We start from the raw sequence: 26,546 nt of genomic DNA on the forward strand, positions 1-26,546 counted from the left end.
CACTTTTGCATAAGAGCATCAACTTCAGAAGCCACAGATAAATACACACAGGTGAGACTAAGAAATATCTGTATTATCCTTTTCAAGAGAAAGAAATGCAACAAATAAAGGCCTAATGTTTACAGCTAAATGCTGTTCCCTATACTTGTGGCAAAATTCCAATTTAATGGAAAGCTGTGGAGAAATTAATTTTATGTGTAGTCAGGATTTCATTCCTATTTCTTTTCTCCAATGTCTTCACACAAAAATAGAAATTTAATCCAAATGATCCTTATTTGAGGTAAAGGCATCTCAGCTTTGAGATTCTGGAAAGGCCTCACTATCCAATTTTGTACACACATCCTGAGAAAAAGTTTCTTAGAAAATTCCTTTTTTTTTTTTCCATTTAACTATGACCATTAAATGAAAACATAACAGTAAATTAAAGTGCAGCACTCTTTAAAGCACATGAATTTAGATATATGCCTAGACATAAAATCACACTGCAGTCTGGAGCTCAAAATATTACTTCTTATGTTTCATAGGGCAGGACCAAAGAGTCACTAAGAATGGTGGCCCTGGTGCCATCTAATGTACAATGGCAAAGCAGCAAGTGGTCTCTGCCCTGCAAAAAACCCATAGAATTATTTTCATATTCCCTTTCCTGAATCCAGAAAATAAAAATTGAAGTAAATACACCGAGTATAGAAAATAAAATCATGTTGCAGGGGGTAACTCCTGCACAGAACTGTATTACAGACCTTTTCCATGACTCCCTAAATTAACCAGGTTTCACAACTCAGTGCACAGAGAGAATGAGGCACGCTGGGCAAACCTCTGAATATATTTCGTCCTAGCTGCACCCTGTATCTGCACTGAGTAAAACCTTGCTGAATACTTCAAAACCCTGCTGGGAAATAAGACCATTGGTTTCCTCACTTCCAACTTGACAAACCCCTGCACACTTCACAGACACACACAGATTCTCAAATTCTTTTTTATAAATCTGCTGTGACATCAGAGCAATCCTGGATTTATTTTATTGACGGAGGAACTGAGGCTGGGAGAACTGGATTAAAAGAACAATTTAATTTTTGACATCTCAGAATAAGGACACCATATTTCATTTTTCTATTCTCAAGGTTTTTATCAGTCCACAGCACAGCTCTCTCTGGCTTTGGCTGCAGCTAGAAGTGACGAGCACTTCTGACTTGCACAAGTGCTGTCCCATTTCCTCCCACATAAACACCCACTGCTCCTCCTCCTCCTCCTCCCTGGGGCATCAAGAAGGAAAGTAAGGCAACTCTCCTCTTCCAGCCTCCTGACATTCCTTGGGAAGAAATTTTCTCTAGGAAAGACCAGCCAAGACCTTCCACCTTAAGGAAAATCAGAGCTGGGAGAATCTGGGAAGAGGTCAGCTTCCAAATTTCAATGAGTTTCTTGTAACAAACCAGAATTTTCCAAAGTTCATAATTTCTTCACATATGGAAACTTCTACAGGAACACCAAATTAATTATCCCAGACATAAAGGCAATACTTCTTACCAGTGCTAAACCCACAGTCATAAAAATGTGATAAGTTTCACTGTAGCATCCCTTTTTAGCATGAACAAAAAATATGTCCTGATTTCATTTTCTGAAATAGCTTGTTAGTTTTTGTTGAAAATTTTAAAAGGCTAGTATCAGAATTTCAGATGAGGACAATGGTCAAAATTTTTCCTGTCTAATTATTGTTAATGACAGAGATCAGTACCAGTCCTACCTATATCTGATGCAGAAGGATCTGCCTACTTACTGCCACCAAGGGATACAAAAGTGCAGCAACTTTTAAAATTTTTTTCTTAAAAAACCCAGATTCCTTTATTCATTGAGTCTCTTGTTTCTCCTACTACTTGCCAAGAGGCAGGAGAACAGCTGAGATCTGAAGTTTCAAGGCTCCAGAAACTTAAGGAGGATTTTGCACCAAGGCTGTGTGAGCTCCGTGTTCCCACTGCCGGCTCTGCCTCGCAGCATCCTGGCTCCTGTGCACTGCTGGCTCATTCTGCACTTGCTGATGCAATCACCCCAAAATACAGTGTGTGACTTCCTCTTCAGGCAGTCAGGACTCAGCTCATTAATTAAAAGTTGTAGCATCTTCCAGCTGCCACTTCAGTCAAAGGTGAGTCTCTCCTAAGTCTTGCAGGGAAAGGGGAGTGGGATTAGGAAGGACAGGTTCTCAACCACCTTAAAACCATTAGAAAAGGGAACTGCAAAAGAGTTAAGAGTAACATACATGAAAAAAATGTTATCTGCTTGTGGGTTTAGAAGAGTCAGGTAACCCATTGAAGTCACCTGCTCTGAGAATCATGGAATCATTAGGGTTGGAAAAGACCTGTAAGATCAAGTCCCACCATTAGCCAGCATTGCCAAATCCACTATTAAACCATGTTCCTACAGTGCCACATATACATGTCTTTAGAACTCTTCCAGGCATGGTGATTTCACTCCTTCCCTGGGTGGTCTGTTCCCATGTTTGACCACCTTTTCAGTGAAAAGTTCAGATAAACTTGTGTGTGGTTGTTGGCAAGTTGCTGTATGTTCATAATGCGCTAAGCAAAGGCAACATTCAGAGGACTAAGGCACGAAGCAGTGTGGGTTTGTCAGTACTTTCCCAGCTAGGTATGACACTGTTCTGCTCACCCTGAGGCAAACAGGAGCTGAGTAACAGCAGCACTGCACCAAATGTGAGCTGAGCAGCTGCTGAGATGGGAGCATGAGCAAGGGCTGCTGCACAGCCCGCTCAGGCTGAGCAAACAACTCCCACCTTCCTGCAGCGGGCCAAGGCTTCCTCTGTGGGCTCTCACAGAGCTCTTTCCATCAGCTCATCTGAAGCATTCATGAAACAAAAGCTCAATCTCCCAACACTGGGGCAGCCAAGACACACAGGGCAAGCTGTCAGGGCACTGGCAGAGCTGAGCACTGAAAGCTGCTCTTTCAGGCTGAAGTCAAGAGCACTGGACTGTGGTTTACAGCTGCAGTGCTTGGCTGGCAATATTTTTACTATTTTTTTTTTAATGAGCCTGAGGACCTCTGGGTTTGCATTAAGGGCTACTCTGTATGAGTACTTAAACATCAACACTCGACTGAACAGAATATCTTAGTAAGAATGAACATGTGCTAAATTTGTGCAGTGCCCAGTCTTCAAGGAATGTCCTTCATCTCTCATGATTTAAAAGTCATGTGCATCCCTTTGCACCACAACTCTCTGAATGTTACTTTTTTAATGCCTCTCCACTTGTGCATTCATTTTTCACATGGGGAGGCAGATGGCATGCTCCAGCAAAGGATGGGAGAAAGAACATTCCCTAGATATTAAGGGATAAATAATGCAGTGGAAGAAGACTTGTTTAAAATAGAGTTGTTGGGGTTTATTTGATGTCAATGTGCCTCCAATGTACTCTAGCTGGTATCAGCAAGAGCCTTCTGTTTATATCATCTATATTTTTATTTAGACTAGGACATTTTCACAGGGACTAAAGAGTGTAGGGTACCCAAAGAGAAAGGGGGAAAAAGTTCCTGCACAACATTCCAGATTTAGTCCTGTATTTTGTAAACTGGGGTTTTTATCTCCACCATCTCAGAAATAACAGTTAGATCTAAGAGTCAGTTATTGGGAAGAGGTGGGAAGAAAAGTCTAATCTGCTGATTTATTAAAATATGTTAATGCTTTATGGTGCAAATCTTGAACAGGATGTGTGTGGGGGCAGTTGTTTGCATCTGCTCAATGCCCTATTCGTGACTGAATGGAGCAGGAAGGTAGTACTGAAGGGGAAGGGTGGATATTGCTTTCATCCAGCTGACATACAGAATGCTTACACTGACAAAACATTCAATGTTCTCGTTCAATTGGTCACTTTCAGTACATTTATATTGTCAGACAGCTTAGTATCACACTTTATGCCCTGGTGACCACTACCTGGAACAGCAGTGTGGATGTGACCCTTATGTCTGGTTCAACTTTGATTTCTGAAGGGCTGTTAGGGATTTGCTTCTCCAGGGCAGATCTCCCTCATCCTGTCTGTGGGCTCCTTCTTCTCTCAAAAACCAATATTTAATACAATTGTCTCAGCTGCAGTAAGCTGGGGATGCCAAAATAAGATATTAGATGCAGTATATTAGAGATTGACACAAGTAATCAATATGACAGTGTATGTGGGCAAAAACTCAGACATAAATGCAATCATTCCACCCTACACATTTATGTCAGGTTCTATGGACTTAATACAGGATCAGTGAACTGGCTCACACTGGAAAAGTTTCCCTCCTATCAGAAAAAAACCCAGTGTTTCAATTATTTTCTGTGAATTGCTTTTTTAAGCCGAAGATCAGATTTTAGAGTGTCTGGCCACAGCTTGGAACCCAGCAACAATGGTAATGTATCAGCTGGCAGCTGATCTTCAGCTGTGCTTTGGTTATCTTTGAGACATCTCAGCTGGGGAATGGTGGGATTCTGCATGATCTGCTTTTAAGGTCTTAAGAGGAAATTTGAGACACAACTCTTTGCTTTGGGAACACTGACACAAGCAAAATAAAACTGATACGGTAGCATTTTATGTTTCCATCAAATGTGCTTCCTCAAGTTATCCAAAGAAATTTAAATTCAAGAACATCGGTTTCAGCTAAAAGTCATTTGCAAATCAGCATCTGAAATGCTTAGTGGTGAATCAATAATATTTTTTGGTTTGGTCCAAGAACTTGATACTTCTTGTTTTGTTGCTTCCCATTCAAAATGTTCTTGAGCACTTTCAAAAATTACAACAATAACAACACAACCAAACAAAACCCCAAACCACAACTAAAAAAAACCCCAAGAATATAATTTTAATTCTAAGTTCCAGTTATAGATAAATATACAAAAACATTGAAATTTGTCATAATGACCAAGTTTTAGGTTGTTTTTTGCCTCAGCTCAGCTACTGATATCACTTGGTATAAGACAAATGAGCATAATACAGGGGTTTTAGCTAGGTAAATGAACTTCATTAATTGACCAAGGAACAGTTAATGAGCCCAGAAAAAAGAATTAGCAGTTGGCAGAAAAGTAGGTGATAGAGAATTTAACAATCTCAGAACATACAATTTGTTATTTTTGAAATATTTTCTTTTTCTCATAACAGTACTGCTGACACTCAGTTGTGTTTCAGGATGCATTTTTCCCCTCTCCCAACAAGTGTCACCTAGAAAAGACTCAGCTGTCAGTCTCTGATTAGAAGCTTTCAAGTAGTGAGTGGGAAGTGGGGCAGATGTTGCAGTAAGTCTATTTTATTCCTGCACAAACCACTTCTCTGCAACCAACTTGCAGCAAGCTGCTGTTTTCACCTACAGCTGAGAAAGGTTCAAACCAGATTTTATTTCTAGAATGACCTTCAATATGAAATTCTCCATGAGACATTCCTTCTGCTGCATGAAAATTGCTCATTTCAGAAATATCTCCACTAGGTCTATCAGTTTTACAAAATTCAACAGAGTATTCAGGGTCATGCTGTAAGTGTCCAAATGTATGTTCAAATGGAAAAATGTCTCTGTGACTTGAGATTGCAATTAAAGAGTCTGATCCTGCAGCACAGGCAATTTCTTACCCATGCCAAAGAGATGACTTTAGCACCTTCCATTACATTTTATAATTTCTGATGGCAATGAAAACATAAGGGGATGAACCTTGTTCTGAGATTAATCTTCACCATGCTGCTTTTGTCACAGCTTCTTGAAAGCCCACAGCAGCCTGATGGCTCAAACACTGGTGAAGAACAGCCACACATTCTGTTATCTCCTGACTTTTGGAAGTCTTGGAATGTTTTTCCACTTGGAACGTGACTCCTCAAAGCCTGAGAGGTTCCCTTTGAGCCCTTATGATGGTCCTGACACAATTTACTGTGCTGGGATCCCATTTCAAGTGGCAGGAATTTTCTTGGAGCCCTTTCATCTAGATCCTGGAAAGCATCCTCAGGAGAGTCAATGGGCCTACTGAAATAACAATCTTGTTTATGATAATTGAATCTATTTGAATATTTGCATAATATTTGAGAAAGGCTGAAAAGTAGACAACATATGTTCTCCTGTCATGGACCCTGAAAAATCTGGGGGCTGGAGAAGAAAAGTCAGAGTATTGAAATGCCGTTTTCAACTCCAGGCTTTTTGATGACTACTTTAAGTGGTTGAAGTGGACACACTATAGACCAAAACTCTTGTGATTCATTCAGAAAAACACAAAAAGTAGGAAAGGGAAGTTTCTATTTCCACAGATATTCTCTTGAGGGCACCACAACAAAAAAATTCTGTATTGGTCTGTTTAAACACATTCTAGGAGAAACAATATTTTATCTTAGATACATGCAGCTTTTAAGTCTTAATGCAAGGTTGTGCAGGTTCCTCCCTACAGACCTTGCTTAAAACACCACCTTCTGTCTGACACTGTGCATGTTATTGTGAAAGAAACATATTTCAAACCGATTTTAAACCAGTGGAAAATCTACCAGTATCACATCCACTAAGTTTTTTTCAGTACAAGGTATCTTCTCTGTGTCTTTTTTTCATAGCAGTTGCCTCAGTTTCTAACCACTATCTCACTTTTGCTTTTTCTGCCACAGCAATCAACTCCCAGCAATGTCTGCCCCATGTAGTTATTCACAAACTACTCTTAAATAAATTTAGGAGTGTAACAAAAATCCTTCCCTGGATAAATTAAATATTTCCATCTTCTGAGGTGTATTTCTCAAAAAGACATTCTGAAAACCTCAAATATGTCTTGTAACACTTTACCAAAACCTTTCTTATTTTTTCAACAAGCTCTTTTAAAGTTAGATACAGTACAGTGTCCACCAGCTTAAGCTACCTCCTGAACATTCTCCTACTCCTACAGCCAGGATCCTATTCTCCCTGCTACCTATCAATTGGCTAAGAATTCCCACCACATGACTTTGAAAGCAATTCACTGGAGGAAGTATTTCACTGCATTTTCACATGTAATTGCCACTATTGTATAACCGGGAGGGAAAGAATTGTTTAATGAATTCAACAGTATTTATCATATTATATTCACCAAATTAATATTAAATAAGACAGTACTGCATCTAAAATTTATTATTCTTCTTCTGCTCTAAGCTTTAAGCCTTCTAACACAAAATAGAAATGGGTCTGGAAAGTAAACTAACAGATATTCAAGGCTGTGTTAATTGGGCTCCCTGCCTCCCTGTCACAGCCAGACAAAATGCTATTTACAGCCAGATGCTAAAAATTAATTGTGTCTGTGGCTGAATGGAAACCAGGAAGGAGCTTCAAATGCCAACAGGAGAAATGAGATGCAGAGGTTATCCTGTTCATACGTCATATGGCAACAGCCTGGGAAATCTTGTGCATTTCCCACAAATAATCTAATTAAAATGAGAAGAGGGAAAGACATTTGTCAAAATATGTGCTGGAATTATGCAAATAAATGAGAGAAAACAAACCTCTGTGCTTGCACTCAGGGAAGAAAAAAAAAAAATCTGCCTATTTATAGCCACCTCCCCTGGCCTCAGATGCTCTGTGCAAGGACCACTGCTGGAACAGCTCTCTTCACACTTTGCACCCAGTTTACCCAAGATTAATATCCCTAATTGTGATGGTGTCCCTCCAACTGGAGAGGCAAATCCCATTCCTGGAAGTGTTCAAGGCCAGGATAAAAAGGATGCTGAGCAACCTGGTCTGAATTTGGGTAGGGAAACACTGGTAGGGAGGAAGTGGCCATGAAGGTAAAGGCACTTCAAACAGCAAAGGAGTGAAATCCTGGTGTAGGACAAAGAATAGGACAAATCTGGATAGAGAGTCTTGTCCTTTGTAGAGTAACTGTAAGATGTTGTGCTGTACATACAATTTCATGGTGGGTGACATTAGCAACTGTACCTAAACAAGGATACCTTAACAAACCAAAGGTCTTTATTTTGGAAGAAAGATCCTATTACCAAAAAGCTTCACTATGAAAAAGCAGACAGCATCTTGTAATCTTAGTTATCACTTGCATGGCATTTAAAGCTCATGAAAGAATGAAGCAGCCCTGCTTGCGTTTCTCTGTGTGGTTTCTCCCAAACCAGACCTACAATATCTTTTTACCACTGTAGCAATGTACAATTCAAAACCCCTGCTTAGATTCTCACACAGTTCTTCTGAAGCGTGAGCTGCACTGAAAAAATGGATAAGCACTGAACAAGGTCCCTTTGCAAGTGATCATAGCCCCAAGCCTGCCAGTGTGCAAAAAGCATTTGGACAACACCCTTAAATACTTGGTTTAACTTTTATGTTCACCTATGTGGAGTCAGGAGTTAGTTTTGATGACCTTTCTGAATCTATTCCCACCCAAGTCATTCCATAGTGGAAGCTGTCCCTGTCTATGGCAGGAGGGTTGGAAACAGGTGATCTTTAAGGTCACTTCCAACACAAACTGTTCTGTGATTCTATTAAACCCTCCAAGGCTGTTAAAATATCTGTTCAGGTGTCTGACCTGCAGGTAGGAAATGCTCATTATCAAGCAAAGAGCTTTCACTGGAGCAGTACAGGATGGATAAGTTTTAACCAACCCCTTCACCATCCTGTCCTTCATACAGTAGGACAAATTAGCTGTGCTTTAGCAACAAGGTAACCCCCCTTCCCCACTTCTCCCCTCCTCATCCGGCCCCAGGTTGCAGCCTGCAGTCAAACAGCCATTTGCTCAGCTGAGCAGTCTGTTAGAAAATTGTTGACCGGGAAAACAGAAGAAAGTCAGCTGTCGAAGTGATTGCATAAAAGAATGATTAATGACAATATCTGAGCTATTTTCGTGCAAATGAGGTTATTGGGAAGGACATATTGAAATTAACTTTCTTCACTTACTTAATCTGTCTTCAGGAACTGATTATAGCTCTGGAAAGGAGATAAAAGCTGTGAAAACTTATAGATGCTTTTGAAAGAGTGGCCACAAGCCCAAGCCACATACTATGGCTGGAGTACTATGATAGGGTAAAAAATCAAGGTATTCAAAAGGCAAAGCTAGCAAGATTGCTGGGCTCTGTCTCCTGAGGCAATATTGTAGGGGACATGCTCAGGAGCATATTTCTCTGGGCTAACAGGGCACTCTGGGAAGCGTCACTGGCAGCAGGAGCTTAACTGAGAGTAGCAACAGCAAGAGGTGCACAAGTGTGGAACTCAGGCAAGAGCTGCAGCACTCAAACTGAGCCCAGAAGGGATTGTGAGGGCTGTGTGCACCAGCAGGGCGTTGCCATGCTGGGACAGACCTAATTTGTGCCTCAGGTCTGAGGGATCAAGCAGAAAATGAAGCCCTTCTGTCCCACAGCATCCCCAGACCTTTACAGGTCAAACACAGAGCACAGGGCTCACACAACTGCTCCCTCCTCTCCAAAAAATGCCTGCACCTCACACCCTTGCAGTGCATGGGTGTGACCTCTATTCTGTCCTCAGATACCACAGAACAGAAGTGCTTTACCAGTCTGCCACCTGTCCCCAGCATGCAAGGGAAAGGGCCTCAAGAGAAATGTGCTGGAGGCAGGAGAGAAGCATGGCACATGACAAAAGGTCCAGGAGCTGCCTCCAAGTTGCACCATTTCCCCCACTTCAGCAACACCACCCTGTGACATCTGAGTGCTGTCAACACCTCCCCCCATCATCTGACTAGATATGGGTCTCACCCAGGCACCACTGCAGGACCATTCCCTGAAGAAGAAAATTCATCAGAGGTCAGATCCCCAAAGTGCACAGAGGAGTGGAAAATTCAGACTTATTGTGCAGAGCCTGAAAGGGAAGTGGGACAACACCAACAGGACAGAGATCCAGGGGCCCCAGCAATGGTCATCAATGAGCACTGATATTATCAGTGCACAGCAGGACAGAGACTATTTGTGAATGCATGAATGACTCAGCCAGTGCCACAGCAGAGACTGTGCAGCTGATATATCCTTTGCATAGGAGAGAAAAGCTTTGAAAATAAGTCTACAGACCTAACAACAAAGGCAGAATTCAATGCAGACTCTGACTGCAAGAGCAGAAAGCATCCAGGGGAAATTTTGTCATTTCATGGATGCAAAAAAAAAAAAAAAATAATACAGCCTTTTTTAAACTATGCTCAGAGAGATTTAAAGGATTTGAAAGAGGAGAGTAGATAGAACACATATCTAGGATTGACCAACTGAAAAATCAGTCTGACCTACAGTTCAGCTGCTTGGACAAGAGACTACAAGGGATTATTTTATTCTGAAAGGGGAATTGTCTGTATCAATAGTGATTTTTAAGTCACATTGATTCAAATCTCAAAAGCATGAAACTGCATCTTCTGTGGACAAAGGAGTAACAGGAAGTGTTAGATCAGGATAAAAACATTACTGAGATGGAAAAGTGTCCATATAGGCAGATGAGACAAGAAAATAGGAGATCCTAGAAGAAGCACTAACACTGTCACCATCAGAAATAGCATCAGAACATGAAATCTTCCATGAACTTCCATCTAATCCCTGCCCAAAGGTCTAACCCAATCCAGTCCCCTCTGAAGTATATGTTTAATCCCAGGCTACATAATGAAGTTCAAATGTTCAAAAGTATATTTTTAACAAATTCATGTCTGACTGTTTATGCTATTTGGATTCCATGGCTCTTTTAAGAAGTCACCCAAGATCAACAAGACTTAAAGACACCCTAATTTTCTTTATGGACTGGATCTAGGCATGGTATATGCATTTAAGAGTTTTGCTAATCTAAATCTTTAATCTCCTTGTCACTTGCTACCCACCTCAGGACTGGAGACAATAATGTTTTCCTTCCCCCATTTGTCTGCCCTGTTAATTGTAGTTTCTTTAGCTGTAAAGTCTTTAGATGTGAGGACAGAAAATACCCGGGAGCAAGAATTGTGTCTTCTTATGTTTTAATACTGCATAACAAAAGATTGATAATAACCTAATAAAAAAAAGCAAGATCAAACAAACAAATGTATTCTCTAACAAAATTAAACTGTTCTAAAATGTACACTCCCTGTTCCTCAAAACATCAAAACAAAATGGTTTTGAAAATAACATATTCAATCTTCCCAGCAATTATTTCATCTTTTGTTCTCAACAGCAAAAGAAGCACATGTATTTTGTGATTGAATTGGAAAGAAGCTCTAAGATACTAGCCATAAACTGTTTATCTTCCCAATAAATTAGAATCCTCAAATCTACTCCTCTTTTCCTCTGTGAACAGGCAGGCAATGTATCTTGCCAGAACATGCTGCTCCTGTAAGAAGCAACAGCTCTTAAAAAACCATGAGAACGCCACATGAACTCTGCAGCACACCTGTTGGTATTGCTGACTCATGGTGCACTGAAGCCTGTACATAGCATTTCACACACAACATTCAAGGTACCAAAGTGAGCACTGAATAAAACTGAAAAACTGAAAATCTGACTGAAAGTTGAATTCAGAGGTTCTTCTCAAATTGTACACAAAATAATAACCCCTAGAAGAATTTCTGGACCTTAGTCACAGCACATGGAATTCAACCTTCTTTCCTTTCAGCATTACATTTCTCCAGGAGATTAACCTCTGAATTAACTTTGATTCATGTCCAGAAGGTCCTGATTCTACTTCAGGAAGTCATCAGCTCAGGTAACCAACCCTCTTTGGTTCAGACACTGAGCCATTTTAACAGTCCCAGTGATGTGGGAACAATGTGGGTCCAAGTACTCCTCCTGTGCTTGTCCATATGTGCCCCCTTTTCCCTTGCCTCATGCCCCTTTTTCAGCCTCAAGCTATTTTCACTCAGGATCTCTGCTTTGAAGGTACTTGTCTGTGGGATAAAGCTTTTATCCCTGGAATGAGGAGTAGGCCTGATTCTTCCTCTGATATTTTGCTAGTCTGATATTGCCCTTTTCAGTACAGGAGCATTGGCAGAGCCAAACCCTTGCACTGGTGGATACGTGGTCTTAAAGTTTCCTAAGACTAACTTTGACTTAGATTTCATTGTTTCCCAATGAAAATACACCATTTCCTGACACTCAATGTCAAACTGAGTCAGGCATCAGAGTCATCATTGCTCTGTTTAATGCCTCCCACCCAGGCTGCTAATTACTCAAGCTATGGAAGAACCCAGGCAAAAGAGAAGAAAACTGGGGCAGAGAGACTGAGATGTGCAGAGGCTGTTGTTCTTTTCCCAAAACCTGCAGGTGAGGCATCTATAATTCTTTTCCCCAGTTTCCAACTGCAGCCTGCACAAACAGCCCAAACCCACTGTACCAGCAATTCAGACATCTCATTTCAATTTCTAGGAGTAACCTACAACAGCTGGTGTCCCCAGAGGTGATGCTTGCCTGGATACAAAGCCTAAAAAATCCACTTTCACTCCTACCTGCATCACATGAGCTTCAAAGGATCCAAAGAAAATAATTTTCTCTTTCTGTTAACACATTATTCTCCTTGTAAAAGCACTTCCAGAAATCTTGCAAAGGAGGGATATACAAGAGCTACGAATTATTATTATCGTTATTATTACTAGTACTACTACAATTCCTCCAGACAGGCTTCATAGCAGTGCAAAATACAGCACTGAGCAGTCAAAAAGAGGTTTTGCACCAAGAAATATCTCTAAAACAAGCTTAATGATGAATCACTTAATCGTCATGTTTTGCTTTTCCACTGCATGATTGCACATAGCATAAAAATATTAATTAATTCCCAGACCAGCAGGAGGGGAGGAACTGCCAGTTCAGCTCAACCTTAGGTCTCCTCAGTTACAAAATCTCATCTCTCGCAAGAGAGTTCAGAGAAAGGTATCAGAAATCTCACAGCTACCCAGAACAGAGAAATTCAACCTAAAGGAAATTCTTGTTCTAACTTCATGTTATTTGGAAGCTAAAGCTAAAATGGTAAGGTATTGTTCATCACCCAAGGCAGACAGGCAGCACCTTGTCATTCTGACAGCTAAAGGAGAACAGGATGCTTAATTATTTGCTTAAGGCATTAGGGCTGTGTTTGCATTGAGGAAACTCCCTACAATGTGACCACATCAGTGAAAAATCTATAATGCAGTCATCTGCATTGGCTCGAGGCAGGGCTTAAACTGCTGCAAACCCCACTAGAGTCTATTTTCAGATTAAAAGACATTATCTGTACCTGCAAACTGCCTTAGGGATGGCACAGGCAACAGTTCCCAGTACCAACTAGTCCTGCTCTCAACCAGCCAGAAACTCAGCAAAACCCAGGTCTGAGTGTGTGACATTTTGATTCAGCTGATGCTCCTGTTGTGATACAGCCTACAGGAAAAGCAAAGCCCTGCTATGGGGAGAGCATTCCCTTTGCTACTGTTCCTGCTTCTCCTGCTGAGCAGCATTGCAGCAGTGAGCAACAGGCTGGGCTGTGTCACGGGGAACCCCCTCTGCTCTCATCACAGGTTCATGACCGCCCATGACAAGCAGATGTATCTTTAGCTTTGGCTCAAAGATGTTTGTGAAGCTGTCTAAATAATTCATCTTTAAGAGCTCATGCCAGCCTTTCCAAGGGCATGCTCCATTGAGAGCTGACAGCCAGAAGTCCCCACAGTGCATCAAGCTCGTATGGAAAACGTGTGTGGAGACTAAGGCAGCTCGCCATGCTGCACTGCAAACACCAGGCAGAATGAATAAATTCAAATGCCTGACACAGACCGTTGTCTCATTTTGCTCCTGGTGTCTGCAGTGCTGCTGGGCTGTTATTTGCACAACAAACCCAGCCCTGATCTGCTCAAGAGCAGGAATCGATACTGCTCTTTGGCAGGCTCTGCAGTTATGCACAGTAATGAAAGCTAAAAGGGGCTTCCCTGGAAGAGAGCAAGCTATTCTATCACCATTAGGAACCCACTGATTATATGATAATAATTTCTTCACCAAGTCTGTAAATGCATGACAACACAAGAAGGCACTAAACTGTGTGTAATGATTTCAAACGACAGAGAATCTTCCACACTCTTATTGAGCCCCAGAAAATCCCTCAGCCCATTCCACAGCATGCTACAAAGCCATTACCAGCATATCCCAGAAAGAAAAACAGTTTATTGGACAACAATTTTTTTAAAAGTGAAAAAAAATCACTGAAGATGTTAAATTAATTGATGAAGACATTGCCTCCAGGCTGACCAAAACCTGGACAAGGTTCACAGGAGAATAAAGTCCCACCAGTAAACTAAGGGGGTTGATTTTGAAACATTTTGCTGCAGCTCCATTTTGTTTTGTGGAGGTTTTGCCTGCCTCATCCCAGGCAGTCCATTTTCATGCACACACTGCCTGCATGGCTACGTGGCAGGGAAACCCCCATCTGCTCCCCTTGGATTTACACTCAGCCGTGACAAATGACTTTAGCTTCAACTTTCTGCTAGGAGATGCATATAGAAAATGAGGTCAAAAAGGCTCATTTTAAATAATTCATTGTGAAAAATTCTCCCTGTCTTTTCTAAGCCTGTGCAGCCAAGAGGAACCACCAGGTCTCTGGAGCCAGAAGAGCTGATCCCTGTGTTTGCTCTGCTGCCTGTGGCTCTTCTCTATCTGAGGGATGGCAAAGGCGGCACCACAGCAGGGGTGTGGGAGTGAGGAGATCTGGATTACTCTGTTCCAGGCACCAACTGTCTCCATGTGTCAGCCTGGGAGAGTGAGAAGCATCCATTTGGAGATCAGAAGGGACAGGGTTTGTGCTGGAAAATCTCCACAGTGAAATCCCCAATCCACACAACATGAGAAGCCAGGCTGATTGATCATAAGTGCAAGCAAATCTGTGGGGGACTATTAGGATTGTCTGCCCTGATTTTGTGGTGCAACACAGAAATTGACACACAAATTTTCTGCAATCCAGTCAGTTATTTTTGCTTAAGTGAAAAAGAAAGAGATATTTGCAGTGAAAAAGCAAAAAACATCCACTTTTAGTGCAACATGGTAAAAACAGACTAAATCCTCATAAAAGGATGTGCTGGGCTGGGAAATACTGGGGCCATAAAATCAAGTGTCTGTAATCTACAGCTAAGATGCTGTTCATGCAGTCATGTATTTATCTGGTTTCTTGGCTATTTCTGTAGGCTCACTCTGCTTCCAGCTGTGCTTCTCTTTCCAGAGGGACTGATTGACTCTCATTTTTCCTCAGGCTTCACACACTCTTTTACAAGCATCTTACGTGACACAACAACCTAATTTCAGCTTATTTGTCCAAGCAAATGGTATGTCTGCAGTTTGGTTCTTGACAGCTCTAAACTGGGCAATTGTTTTGGTATCAGCTAGTAAGTTATTGGTGTCCATTGGGAATATACAAAGGCTCGTTCTAAAGTGCCAGCAGCTGCCAGGGTCTCATTGCCTTCAGAAACACTCCACATCTTTGTGTCAGTCTCTTATATTTAAGCTGTTGACTGCCATTATTAATCTGCTTTTAATGAATTTTAGTACATTTATGTGCTTTCATTTCTGCCTATATCAGCTTATTTTAAGTACCAAGACAGGTAAGTCCTAAATAATAAAAAATGGTGGGTTTCTATTAAACAGATATATTTCATTATTTTGGGAACCATCTCTTGATCACTTTTTGCTTAGGACAACATTTTGGAGACCCAGACCTTGAACACATTGATTACAACATTGTGCTTAATTTTAAACCTACAGAGAAGTTTGAAGAGGTCCACTCATGCATCTTGTGAGAAATCCTCTGGAAAGCAACATTATGTGGAGAGGAACTGTTTAAAAGGACAGGTAGTGGTAGGATAAGGGGGAATGACCTCAAACTGAAAGAAAGTAGATTTATATGACAGATATTAGGAAGGAATTCTTTACTGTGAGGGTGGTGAGGCACGGGTTGCCCAGAGCAGCTGTGGCTGCCCCATCCCTGGAAGTGTATCAAGTTGGGTGGGGCTTGGAACAACCTGGTCTAGTGGAAGGTCTCCGTGCCCATGGAACCAAGTGATTTTTAAGGTCCTTTCTGACCTAAACCATTCTGTGATTCCATGATTTGATGCTCCTAAACTGTTAAAGCTGAAAGAAGGCAATGCACACGTTGAGAGTTTCACAGAGCTGGCATTCAGGCATTAATAGCAACAAGCACATAGACTTCTCCTGGGGGATACAGGGGGCTGTAGCCTTCTTTTTAATTAATTCAAAATAAATTTTTCCTGTAGAAGGTTGTTTTGCAAATAACTTACAAGATAAGAAAAGTAGATGCAGAAAAGTTATTCCAACCATAAATATTAGAAGAAAAAAATGTGGAATCTTAACTTTACCCAGCATTCCGAAACACTCCCCTTACATGGTGTTGAGTGGGATCAGTACAATCCACAACAGGAACTCGAAAGGCAAAGGTATTACCAGTCCTGCACTGAACATCATCAGTCGTGGTGGGAATGGACATTAGGAACAGCCTCATATCTGCTTACACTTTGGGAACTGGAGCCTGGTCCTGGAGGGGAGAGAACGTTCCCAGTGCCATTCATTTCGGTAGCAGCTGAAGAAATTTAACACCCTCTTGGACGAATGAGACTGCATGAGATTGGGCTTTTGCATGAAATTGAGAGTGAAGGAAGGAGGGAGGTAAAATAATGTTATGATGATGGCTGCCCAGTAGGCTTTATTTACTCTCCTGAAAGTAGGTAAATACCAGTCTGCAGTCAGTTAAATGCATTGCCTGCTCAAGCAGTTTTATAAGCATGAAATTTACTCAGCTGTACCCATAACCTAATAGGCCAATTATCTATCAGAACACACTGTCTACTCCAGGATTAAGAGCTAAACATAGGTTTTCTTAAAAATGCATCAAGAAATTAGAAAGCCACATGGTCATTATTGCTAATAGCATGAAGGCAATGCCTAGAGACATCAGGTAGGAACAGAAATAAGTATGCCAGGAGCTGTATAAAGAGGACAGGACAGTGTACATCAGAAAAAGCTGAGAATATCAGAAGAGGCATAAAAATATGGGGAAGGAACAGCAGGTAGCAGGAGGGCTGCAAGGAGAAATGCAAGAATCATCCAAGGGTCATGAATTGTGTCTGTCTGGGTTTCTATATAGAATGGGTTAAACAGAGGGTGTGGAAGCTACTGGGAAGGCAAAGGAGAGGCCCAATATTAGAGAGGCAATGCTGAGTTAGAAAATAGTGGGAGAAAGGAAATAAGATTACTGGGAAATAGGAAAATTGAAGAACTGTCAGTGGAACAGTCAGGAGCTGAGATAAGGACAGTCCATGTTCCAGCACAGAAAGCCTTGTGGAACACACACAGCCACGCAGAGATCAGAAGACCACGTTGGAAATTTCTCACCAGCCCACAGACCGGGTGTCCTGGGAGCCTGAGGAGGGTCTGCACAGATTCACTTCTGTTCAGATCCCCCAGGCTCTCACACACTCCCAGGTGCTTCATTCCTGTTGCCTTTTTTGAGCTCTCCAAGTGTCTGAGCCTGGTAACACTTCTGCTTACTTAGCAGTTGCTTCTCCTCCCTCAGCTGTCACATTCCTTTTGTGCCTTCCCAAGGGTGCTTTCCTCAGCTTTCCTTATGTCCTTTCTGTTTTCTTCAGGGAGTCTTATATCTCCCTGGCGCAGCTTCCCTTCTCATCAGGGAGAGGTGGGTTCATCACAAGTTACATGGTGCCTTCTGCTCCTGGCAGAACTGCAGGATAAGCTGTGTGTCTGCTTGTGCCTGCGATGAAAATCACCTCTCATCACCAGCATCACAAACCCCAAATGGACATTGGGAAAGAAAAATTATCAACCTGCCTTAAATAACTTGTTAAAGTGTGTAAGTGCTGGACCCTGAGGAAGTCACTTTGTTTCTTCAGCTTTGCCAGTGCTGCTCTGCAGCAGCAAACTCAATCTAGATTTGCTGCCTGTCCACACATTGCACAAACTGCCGGGTGATCACCTGGTGCTCCTGGAGGATGAGATGTAAGTTCACCCTCCTCAAACGATCCACAGGAGCAGAGTTTCCTGGCTGAGGCACAAGCCTGGTGCTCAGCTCCTGTTCCAGCAGAATCATCTGTCCCATTTAGCCTTACAGCATCGTCCCTTGACCGATTTTTGGCATAGACAAAGGCTCCCTAAATTGCTCAGAGATTTCTTTGCCACAGGGTTGCTAGGATTTGTGCACAGGTTAAATGAGGGTTGGCTTAGGCTGCCTACAGGAACAGCACCACAAGGTGCAGGCAATGAGAGCTTGGGTACAGCACACTGACTGAGCCACTGCGTCTCTGCTCTGCCACCAGCTAAATGAGCCTGGATTTTCTACTTGATCTTTCCCCCTTTGTCTTAACTGGGACTGAGCTGGAGAGATTTTGGCACAAGAATTGTGTGTAGCTATGTGCAACACCAGCTTCAGTCTAAGGTTTTTTTTTCCACCATGTTATAGATTCGCTCCAGAACCTTCTACATCAGGGACGAGCTTCCCAGACAACTCCTGGCCCATGTCATCTTTCAGCTCCCATTTGGGGACAAATATCAATCTCAAATGACCTTCAGGGAACACAAACAAGGATGACTAATTGTCATTTTAAGGGAGTCCTAAGATATAAAACACTGGGCAAATCACTGGCCATTATTCATTACGATCATCATGTGTTGTATGAGTGCAATTATTTAAGTTATTCATTTGCATATGCATTAATCCACATTATGTATGGAGAAGTGGTACTTGCAGAGACAAATTGAGCATGCAATACAATGGCTAAATTGTTTAAATAACATGAATGTTTGTAATTTAGTTCCCTGTATGAAAGACTGGGCTTTTAATGATTAGTTTCCTACCTCCAAAAGAGCACATGTTAATTAATTAATAGTTGCAAAGTACTTTGAAGTTGCAAAGCACCGCAAGAAAGCTGTCCATTATTATGTATAGTAGAAGTAATTTTAAATTAAATAATTTGCTTATTTGAAATTATTTCCCTCCCCAAATCCCCTAGAATCCCTTATCTGTAATATTCATTAGCATCTACAAATAAATATGTGTGTTTATGCATTCATTTGGAGTTTCAGGGGCAGAACTGCTTTTCCAGCCCTGGTGTGCCAAGGATAAGACAGTGGCATGAACAAGTACACACACAAATACTGTTGTGTGCGCTGTGTACCACAGACAGGGCAAAGCAAGGTTTGTACAAGAGCAGAGACTCCAGGGTCAAATTGTGCCAGTGTGGAAGAGACCTGGGTGTGACTGGAAGGCCTGGGGTAAATTTCTGTGTGACCCTGGACATGTCTCCTGACCTGAAGGTTGGGACTCATCAGATAACTCCCTAAGCCACAGCCCCAAACACAGAGGGATTTCACAGCTCAGCAGCTGGGGTGCCTGGGCTGTCAGCAAAGCTGATGCTTTGACAGCATCACCCAGCCCAGCATCCCCTGCACATGATGAGTCTCTGTCCTGACATGTGCTCCTGAAGCTGTCAACAAGAAACCAAGACTGCAGCTCCATCTCTCTTGTTTTCCCCAAAGTCTCAAGATGCTTCAGAAAACAGGTCTGAAGCATTGGACTTCAGGTCCCAAAAGCTTGTGGTGTTTAATCCTTCAGTGGTTTCCCTCCTCACAAGGAAGTGTGTCATCTTCAAACGAATGAATATTCACCTAACATGTGAGAAATTACATCAAATGTGAAAAGTCACACAGGCTAACAAGAGTGAAATAGCTCAGCAGGCCCTCCAGTGCCTGCAGTAACTCCAATTTCCTGCTGAAGGAACACCCAGCAAAGAAAACAAGAACCACCACAATGCTGTTGTGATTCCTGAAAGAGGTGTTTGATGTTCAGGAGGCTGAAAAAATGGCTTTCAGATTAAAAGTTTATGGGCTTCATCTTCTCAGGATTTCCCAGGCACTGAAAAGAGCTAAAGAATCATGTGCTGCCATGAGAAATAGGCACCTCAAACCTTTTGAAACCTGGGGTAAGTATTTCAGCCTGCTGAGCCTCACCTGGGAGCATGGGTGAGGGTTGTTAACCCACTGAATGCAGAAGTAGCCACAGCCCCTCGCTTCAGTGCTCTGATATTTCCCACGTAGAGCACAGTAACAGGGTAGGAGTAAACTCTCCTAAATATGCCATCAACCTCCTGAGGAAAACAAACAAAACACTTTGGATCATAATTTCACTGATGCAGGAGAACTGCATACTACCTGTTTTCAGTTTCTCTTTCTCACTGGAGAATTAAGAAACCTGATCTATGGGCTTCATATTCATCACAAGTGACCTCACTCGAGATCCCTTTTTTGAACAAGTGCAAGCAACAATTAAACTTTCCCAAACATTCTAAAAATAACAGGTAATTTCTTGGAAGAGCAAATTTTCTACCTAGCATAGTGAAACTTAATACTAGACCTCATTTTGATGGACAAAGAAAAGTCAATTATGACATAAAAATGAGTGGTTGCTTAGGTACTGAAGATTATGGTGAAACAGAAAAAATCTGTTTACATTTATTGAGTGCAAAGAGAAAACACCAGTGACCAGCAGTATAAGAATTTTTGAAAGGGCTGATTTTGGACAAACTAGTGAGATTGTCAGCATCACTGACAGAAACAGAAATTTAAAGGACGAAATCCTAAAAGACGACTGTAGTGGTAACTGTTCTCAAATTTCCTGTTGAAGGCTCCAAAAGCCAGAAATCCCCAGTCATGTCAGTGCTCTACAGGGAAAAAAAATCTTAAATATTGAAAGAGGATATGGAAATAACAGTAAGGCATTAATTTTTATATATTTATAAAGTAAGGAAGAAAATGCAAAGGAAATGGTAATTATAATTTACAAAACATTTGACTGATAATAAGGAAATGAACAATTAAATGACCAATACAGATAGAAATAATTACAGCAATTTTTTTCAACATAAGCTATTGCTAAAGGTACACAGAAAAACTGTTCTTAGGAAAGCAGAAAAAAGTAAATTTTTTCAGAGGATAGATATTTTTGTCTGTACATCAAACTGAGCAGGAATTTTATACTGAGGGTGGAACAGAAAGGTTGCCATCTGTGATGGAAAGGGGATGTGAGGTAGCATTTGCTAAAATTAAACATTTTTTAAAAACAACAGACACATATCTTGCACCAAGAGCCTTTAAGGGATGAGGAACTCCTGGTGAAGTTAATTTCAACAAAACTTGGGGAAAAAAATCAGATTTCAAATGACTGCAGGATTATCAAGATCATTTGAATACTCAAAAGTATAGAAGGGATGAACTAGACAATTACAAACTAATCAAGCTAATGCTGATCCTGGGTAAATAATATAAAACTGAATTCTGGACTACATTACCAAAAATTTGAGGGAAAAATGTAATTAAAATCTCCAGCATGATCTCACTTGAAAAAGTGGGTTTTTAAAACCATCCCTTTTTTGGATTAAAGAACAATTGTTCAGTTATTATTGTGTTTATGTTTAAAAACCTGTGAATTAGTACCCTGCAGCATTTTGACATTAAAATCTTTCATTGACATACAGTGGATGGGTTACCATGGGCTTACTGACAGGACTCACAGAGAGATGTCAATGAGAAATATCTTTTAGAAGGTGTTCCCAAGAACTGCTCCTTGGTTTAGCTCTTTGGTCACTGACAGATTGCTTTACCAGGGAAGCCTGAAGTGATGCACAGGGCAGGAGGTAGAAAGCAAGGAGAATAAGTCACTACCACAAAATACATCATCTACCACAGCTAACAAGTCAACCATTAACCCAAAAAAGGTGATTCAGATGAAAATTTTTCATGAATTATGGTCATGGCATGAATTCTAGCTGTGGTAATAAAAAGGGGATGATCAAACAAAAGTGAGTAGAGAGACAAATGTGAGAAGAAATGGGTTCCAAATAGATATGGAGGAAAATTATCCAGCAGAAAAGGTAATGAAATAGAGTTAGATGGTCTAAAGCATTATTCAGTCAACATGATTTTTGACTTTTAGGAAGAGATTGGACAAATACCTTTCACAAATGACTGAGATACATTGGTGTGCTTTGTATTTGGTGTGCTTTGGTTTCTATTTTAGCAGTGGACAAGATGACCAGCTAGGATCCCACCCAATCTTACATATTGAGGTTATAATGAATTTGGTGGTATCTATCTATATATTTACTCCTGGTGTTCAGAAGAACATGAAAAGAATGGGAGGAGTTCAAGAAAGTGCTTTAAAAATATAAAATCTCAGAAGTTTCAAAAAGCCTTCCTCACAAAGCCCTGCCTCCTCCCTTAGAAAAGAAAAATTGCCCTCCAAGTTAGTTTAATAAAACTGGACTCCAGAGGAGAGAAAAGGTTACTTTTTATATGGTTTTTTCCCAGCCCTATATCACTACAGTGGCTTTTTAATGTTCCCAAACTCCACATGACATCTAGTGAAGCTCATTAATAACACATGATAATCATCCACTGGATTCTAATGAAATTTTAGAAGCTATTAAAAAAAATTAAAATATCCTGGATGCCTATTAGTTACTTGGGGTTTTTTCCTCCTCCTTCTCCATTAAATCATTGGCTCCAAACTTAACACAAAGAGGCCAGTCAATCACAACCATTTTTATCTGCTGTCTTTGTCACCATTTATCTGCACAGCTTTAAAAACAAAAGCTGTAGGAGACAGCGTCAGATGCTTCCCCTTTGTGCACTGCTCCCATCACCTGTCGCACTGCTCTTGTTAAATCTTTGAGTCTTCAGCATTCCTGCAAAATAATTTATGCATTTCCCCACCTCTGCAACTACCTTGTGACAAGAACCAGCAATCACAGAGTAGATTTCTGCAATTAATGCATTTCCACCATCTGAAACCAATGCTGTAAAACCTGTGCCCAGCCTTGTCACAAACATCCAGTGACATTGTCTTACTGACACAGCAGCTCAGTTGCAACCTGGATTGCTCTGACCATGAATCAAGAGTGAAGCTCAGTCACACCTGAGCCCTTGTCTGCAGTTAATATAGCAGTTTATGGTAAAGGAAGACTATAAATGTGACACCTGTGCAAAGATAATCTGTTTGACTGATCCCTTCCTAACGCTGGGGCTTAGCTTCACTGAACAATCCCATGCATTGAATCATTCATATGTGAAGTTAAAACAAAATTAAAAAGTCAATTTGTCCCATTAGGGTTATAATTTAGAGGAAATACTAATCTGTTATGAAGAATATGGAAAAAGTGGAAATCAAGGATAGACCTACTTAAGGAGGAGATGTTAAAAGAAATTGATGAAACAAAGAGCAAAACGTCACCAGAATTATACCTGGAACATCTTCAAATAGTCTGGAGAAATTCATAAGAGAAATTATGGGAATTCATAAGGAGCTCAAATGGAACTGCTAATCAGAGAGGCAAAGTCACTGACACTGCCTCAGGGGATCAGTGTTGCAGACTGTTTTTATAAAGCAGCTGAGCCAAGACCGTGGGCTCTGCTGCTGATGCAGGGGAGGTGACAGTGAGGCACTGGCCACCAAGGGACTCTCTAGTGCCACTGGCTCTGCTTCCCTGTAGTCAGGGAACAGAGCTAGACAGATCTCAGGAGCTTTCAGCAGCTGGGCTCCAACACATGCCAGATCCTCCTCCACAATAACAAAGACAAGCCTTGACATTTCCAATATTCTAAAATATAAAGTAAGAAAAAAAGCAATATGTATATTTTTAGGCACTCTTCTTGTCTATATTATTTTTCCTGTAATAAATCATAAGGGTACAAACAAGAACCCAAGTTTAAATTTAAATATTTTCAAGAAACCTTTAAGAGAAGTACATCCAGTATCAAGGTCTCTCATGTTTATAAATATTACAAAATATTACAAAATAAGGTGGCAAAAAATGGTTAAGAAATTCCAAAAAAAGGATCCCAAGGTTGCTTTTAGGGAATTTTTCCTCTTAGATACACAAATGTCATCTTTTCTGTAAGCCGTTAAGATAGAAGATGACTATTCCCTTTAATTATGCCAGGAAAGTGAGGAATGGGGGAAGCAGAAGAGCTGTTTGAACTGAAAACCAGCATTGGCAAAAGACAGAAATGAATATACACAGGCTGTGCATAAATATAGATATGGATTTGAAAGGTTTTGAGCCACTAAAATAGCAAAAGCCTTGAACAGGCTTCAAATAGCAGCCGTGGGAGCAAAGCAGCGGGATCCGTGTACCCGGCAGCGATGTGCAGATGTGCCCAGGCTCTCTGAGCACTGTTCACTCTTGGGAACTGCCTGGCTACAGAAACATGGGCCTCAGTTTGGGTTAATTTGCTGAGTGTTCCAGCCTTTTTGCTTCCTTCTCAGCCTCCTTCGTGGTCCCTGTGGAGCTCCATTCTCAGCTGCTACTGACACCTGAGCTCATCATCCAAAACTAGTGCCAGTCCAGTGGTGCACTGCAGTCCTGTTCTGAGCCCAGTATGGACAGACCCTAATTAGCCTTCACAAAGACTTTATCCACTTAAGGAAAAGACCACATTATGTTCCTGCCTCAGATAGAAGAGAACAGAACTCAATCCCTGCAAAGATTCTCTTCCTGTCCCGGATTCTTCTATAGGTGCTTGCTTCTTTTCAGAGAAACAAATTAAAATCTCCTTCCTCCAAATCCTTCTGTCACTAGCTTGCCAAGGGAGTCTGAGAGCTATAAAGTGTCTCCTGATGTCCAGGCAGGGTTGCCTGAGCATATGAGGGAAGGACCAATTTTACCTCATGGCTGTGCAATGAGCAGCCCACTGCAGTCCCCGCTGACCAGGTGCACTTGTAATACCACACAAGTAAATGGGATATTGTCTCACACAATACTTACTGAACAGACTTGTCACTTTTCCCACTTTACTGTATCAGCTATTTCTTCCTTTGCCCTCTTCATCTCACCCACACCATTATATTTTTTTAGACTATGAACCTGTTATGTTTCAAAAAACTGCATTTCTGCTCTTCTGTAAAGATACAATAGCAGCAGACGTTCTTGGGCAAAATCAGAACTGAGCCCCCAGGAGAAATGAGAAGTTTATGATTTCTCTATTATCAAAGTTTTCTTTAAAAAAAGCAAATTTGAGAGAGCTGGAAGTATTCAGTTCCCAGTATTTTGGAAAGCTTTTACATACACTTACATCTCTCTGACTGCTTGGTAATGTAAACCTTCCAAAGGCAAAGGAATAAATAAAGAAGATTAACATATATGTAAAAAGCTGCTATAATTGTCACAAAAGGCCCCTTGTGGCTAAGACTGCAAGAAACTCTGCAAGTATCTTGAGATTGGTACTGAAACTGGAAGTCACCACCACTAAGAGACCTTTTTTAAGAGATGGCCAGGTCACCTGTAATTCAAAATTCGATAAACAAATTTATCTAAGTTTTTATAGTGTTTTTGCCTAATGGTGATAAAATAGAGACAATATAGGTCTAATGGATTTTTTTTTGGTTGGTGTTTTTTCCTAAGTAGGAGCAGATACAAAAGAAAGATTTCTTTGTAAATGGCTTTGCAATTCTTAAATTCTAAAAAGGTGCTAGCAACAATATCTATGAAAGTTATTTTTGAAGAAGGATCCCTGTGCTTTCTCCAAACACTAAGATACAGGCAATACCAGAAAAAAAATATCTTAAAGATTATGCTTTTCTACTTTAACAAAGGCTGTTTTATAACCTGAAGGAAAATGACTATTTGAGTGATTTTTACATAATCTGCTTATTTTCAATACCTACCTTTTCAGCTTCCCTGGTTATAAATAGCCCTCACTCACATGACACAGCAAACCCACACATTCCTCTCATCTCTACACACTGTAGATACCCCAAGAAGTCTGCAGGAGGGGTCTATAGATCTTCCCTGAGCTGGCCAAATTTCTTGAAGAACACGGACACAAACAAGGAGAACCCACAGTGGAACCACGTGCTCCACAGGGACGTGATCTCACAAGCACAGGGCTGACTACACCAGGCCACCTCTCTGCTGCTTATCACCTGCTGTGAAGAGATGTTTCACGAAACCATAATTACCATTTAAACCAGCAGTTAAGACCTCCTTAGAAAAGATGCCCAAACCTGTTTTTCATAAAAACATTTTTATTGCTTTAGAGGTTTTATTAAAATGCCAACAGACCAATTACACTAGCATCTACCTGCACTCAGCTCACAACAGTGAAAGATGTTTGCTCCATTACAGGCTCTCCTCTCCTCTGGAACTACATTTTTTATTCACTACTGTTCCCCAGGTAGTCCAGAAAATTTGGAATATCAATCTCTTTTGCTAACAATATAGTACCTTACAATGAATTTAGGAGCTCATATATCAAAGGATTTGTGCTGCCTGAAACAAGGAAATCTCCCTCCCCAACAAAACCCCTCATGCGCAAAAACTGATTGTATCCAGAAAAAAATCAATTTCTAGAAAATGCTCTGTTTGAAAAAGCACTGACAACTTAAAGCAGAAAATAAAAATTCTGGGTAGAATATTCTTTGCACTGGAGACTAGGATTACCTAAATCGGAAAGAGGTAGCAAACCCTAACCACTGCTGTAACCACCCATTCAGTTCTTCCTGCCATGGCAACAATGCCATTAAATTCACTGTCCTGTCACACAGCAGAGGCTCGTAAGGAAGCTCTTCCCTGGTCTATTGGAGGCTCAGGGCTGCAGGCACAG

The 26,546-nt window shown here is 41.0% G+C and overlaps 1 protein-coding gene and 1 long non-coding RNA gene across 2 annotated transcripts in view; both read right to left on the reverse strand.

Moving 5' to 3' along the window:
• The window catches only part of KCNQ3 (potassium voltage-gated channel subfamily Q member 3), a 185,923-nt gene that overhangs the window by 138,493 nt on the left and 20,884 nt on the right, over positions 1 to 26,546 (reverse strand). The window lies entirely within an intron of this gene.
• On the reverse strand, positions 1,822 to 25,736 carry LOC128797242 (uncharacterized). Its single transcript, XR_008434066.1, has 3 exons — positions 25,609 to 25,736; positions 3,935 to 4,097; positions 1,822 to 2,154 (listed from the first exon to the last, which is right to left on the reverse strand). It is a non-coding gene; the product is annotated as an uncharacterized LOC128797242 (long non-coding RNA).

This window comes from Vidua chalybeata, chromosome 1 (assembly GCF_026979565.1).
Source record: "Vidua chalybeata isolate OUT-0048 chromosome 1, bVidCha1 merged haplotype, whole genome shotgun sequence".
Lineage (NCBI taxonomy): Eukaryota > Metazoa > Chordata > Aves > Passeriformes > Viduidae > Vidua > Vidua chalybeata.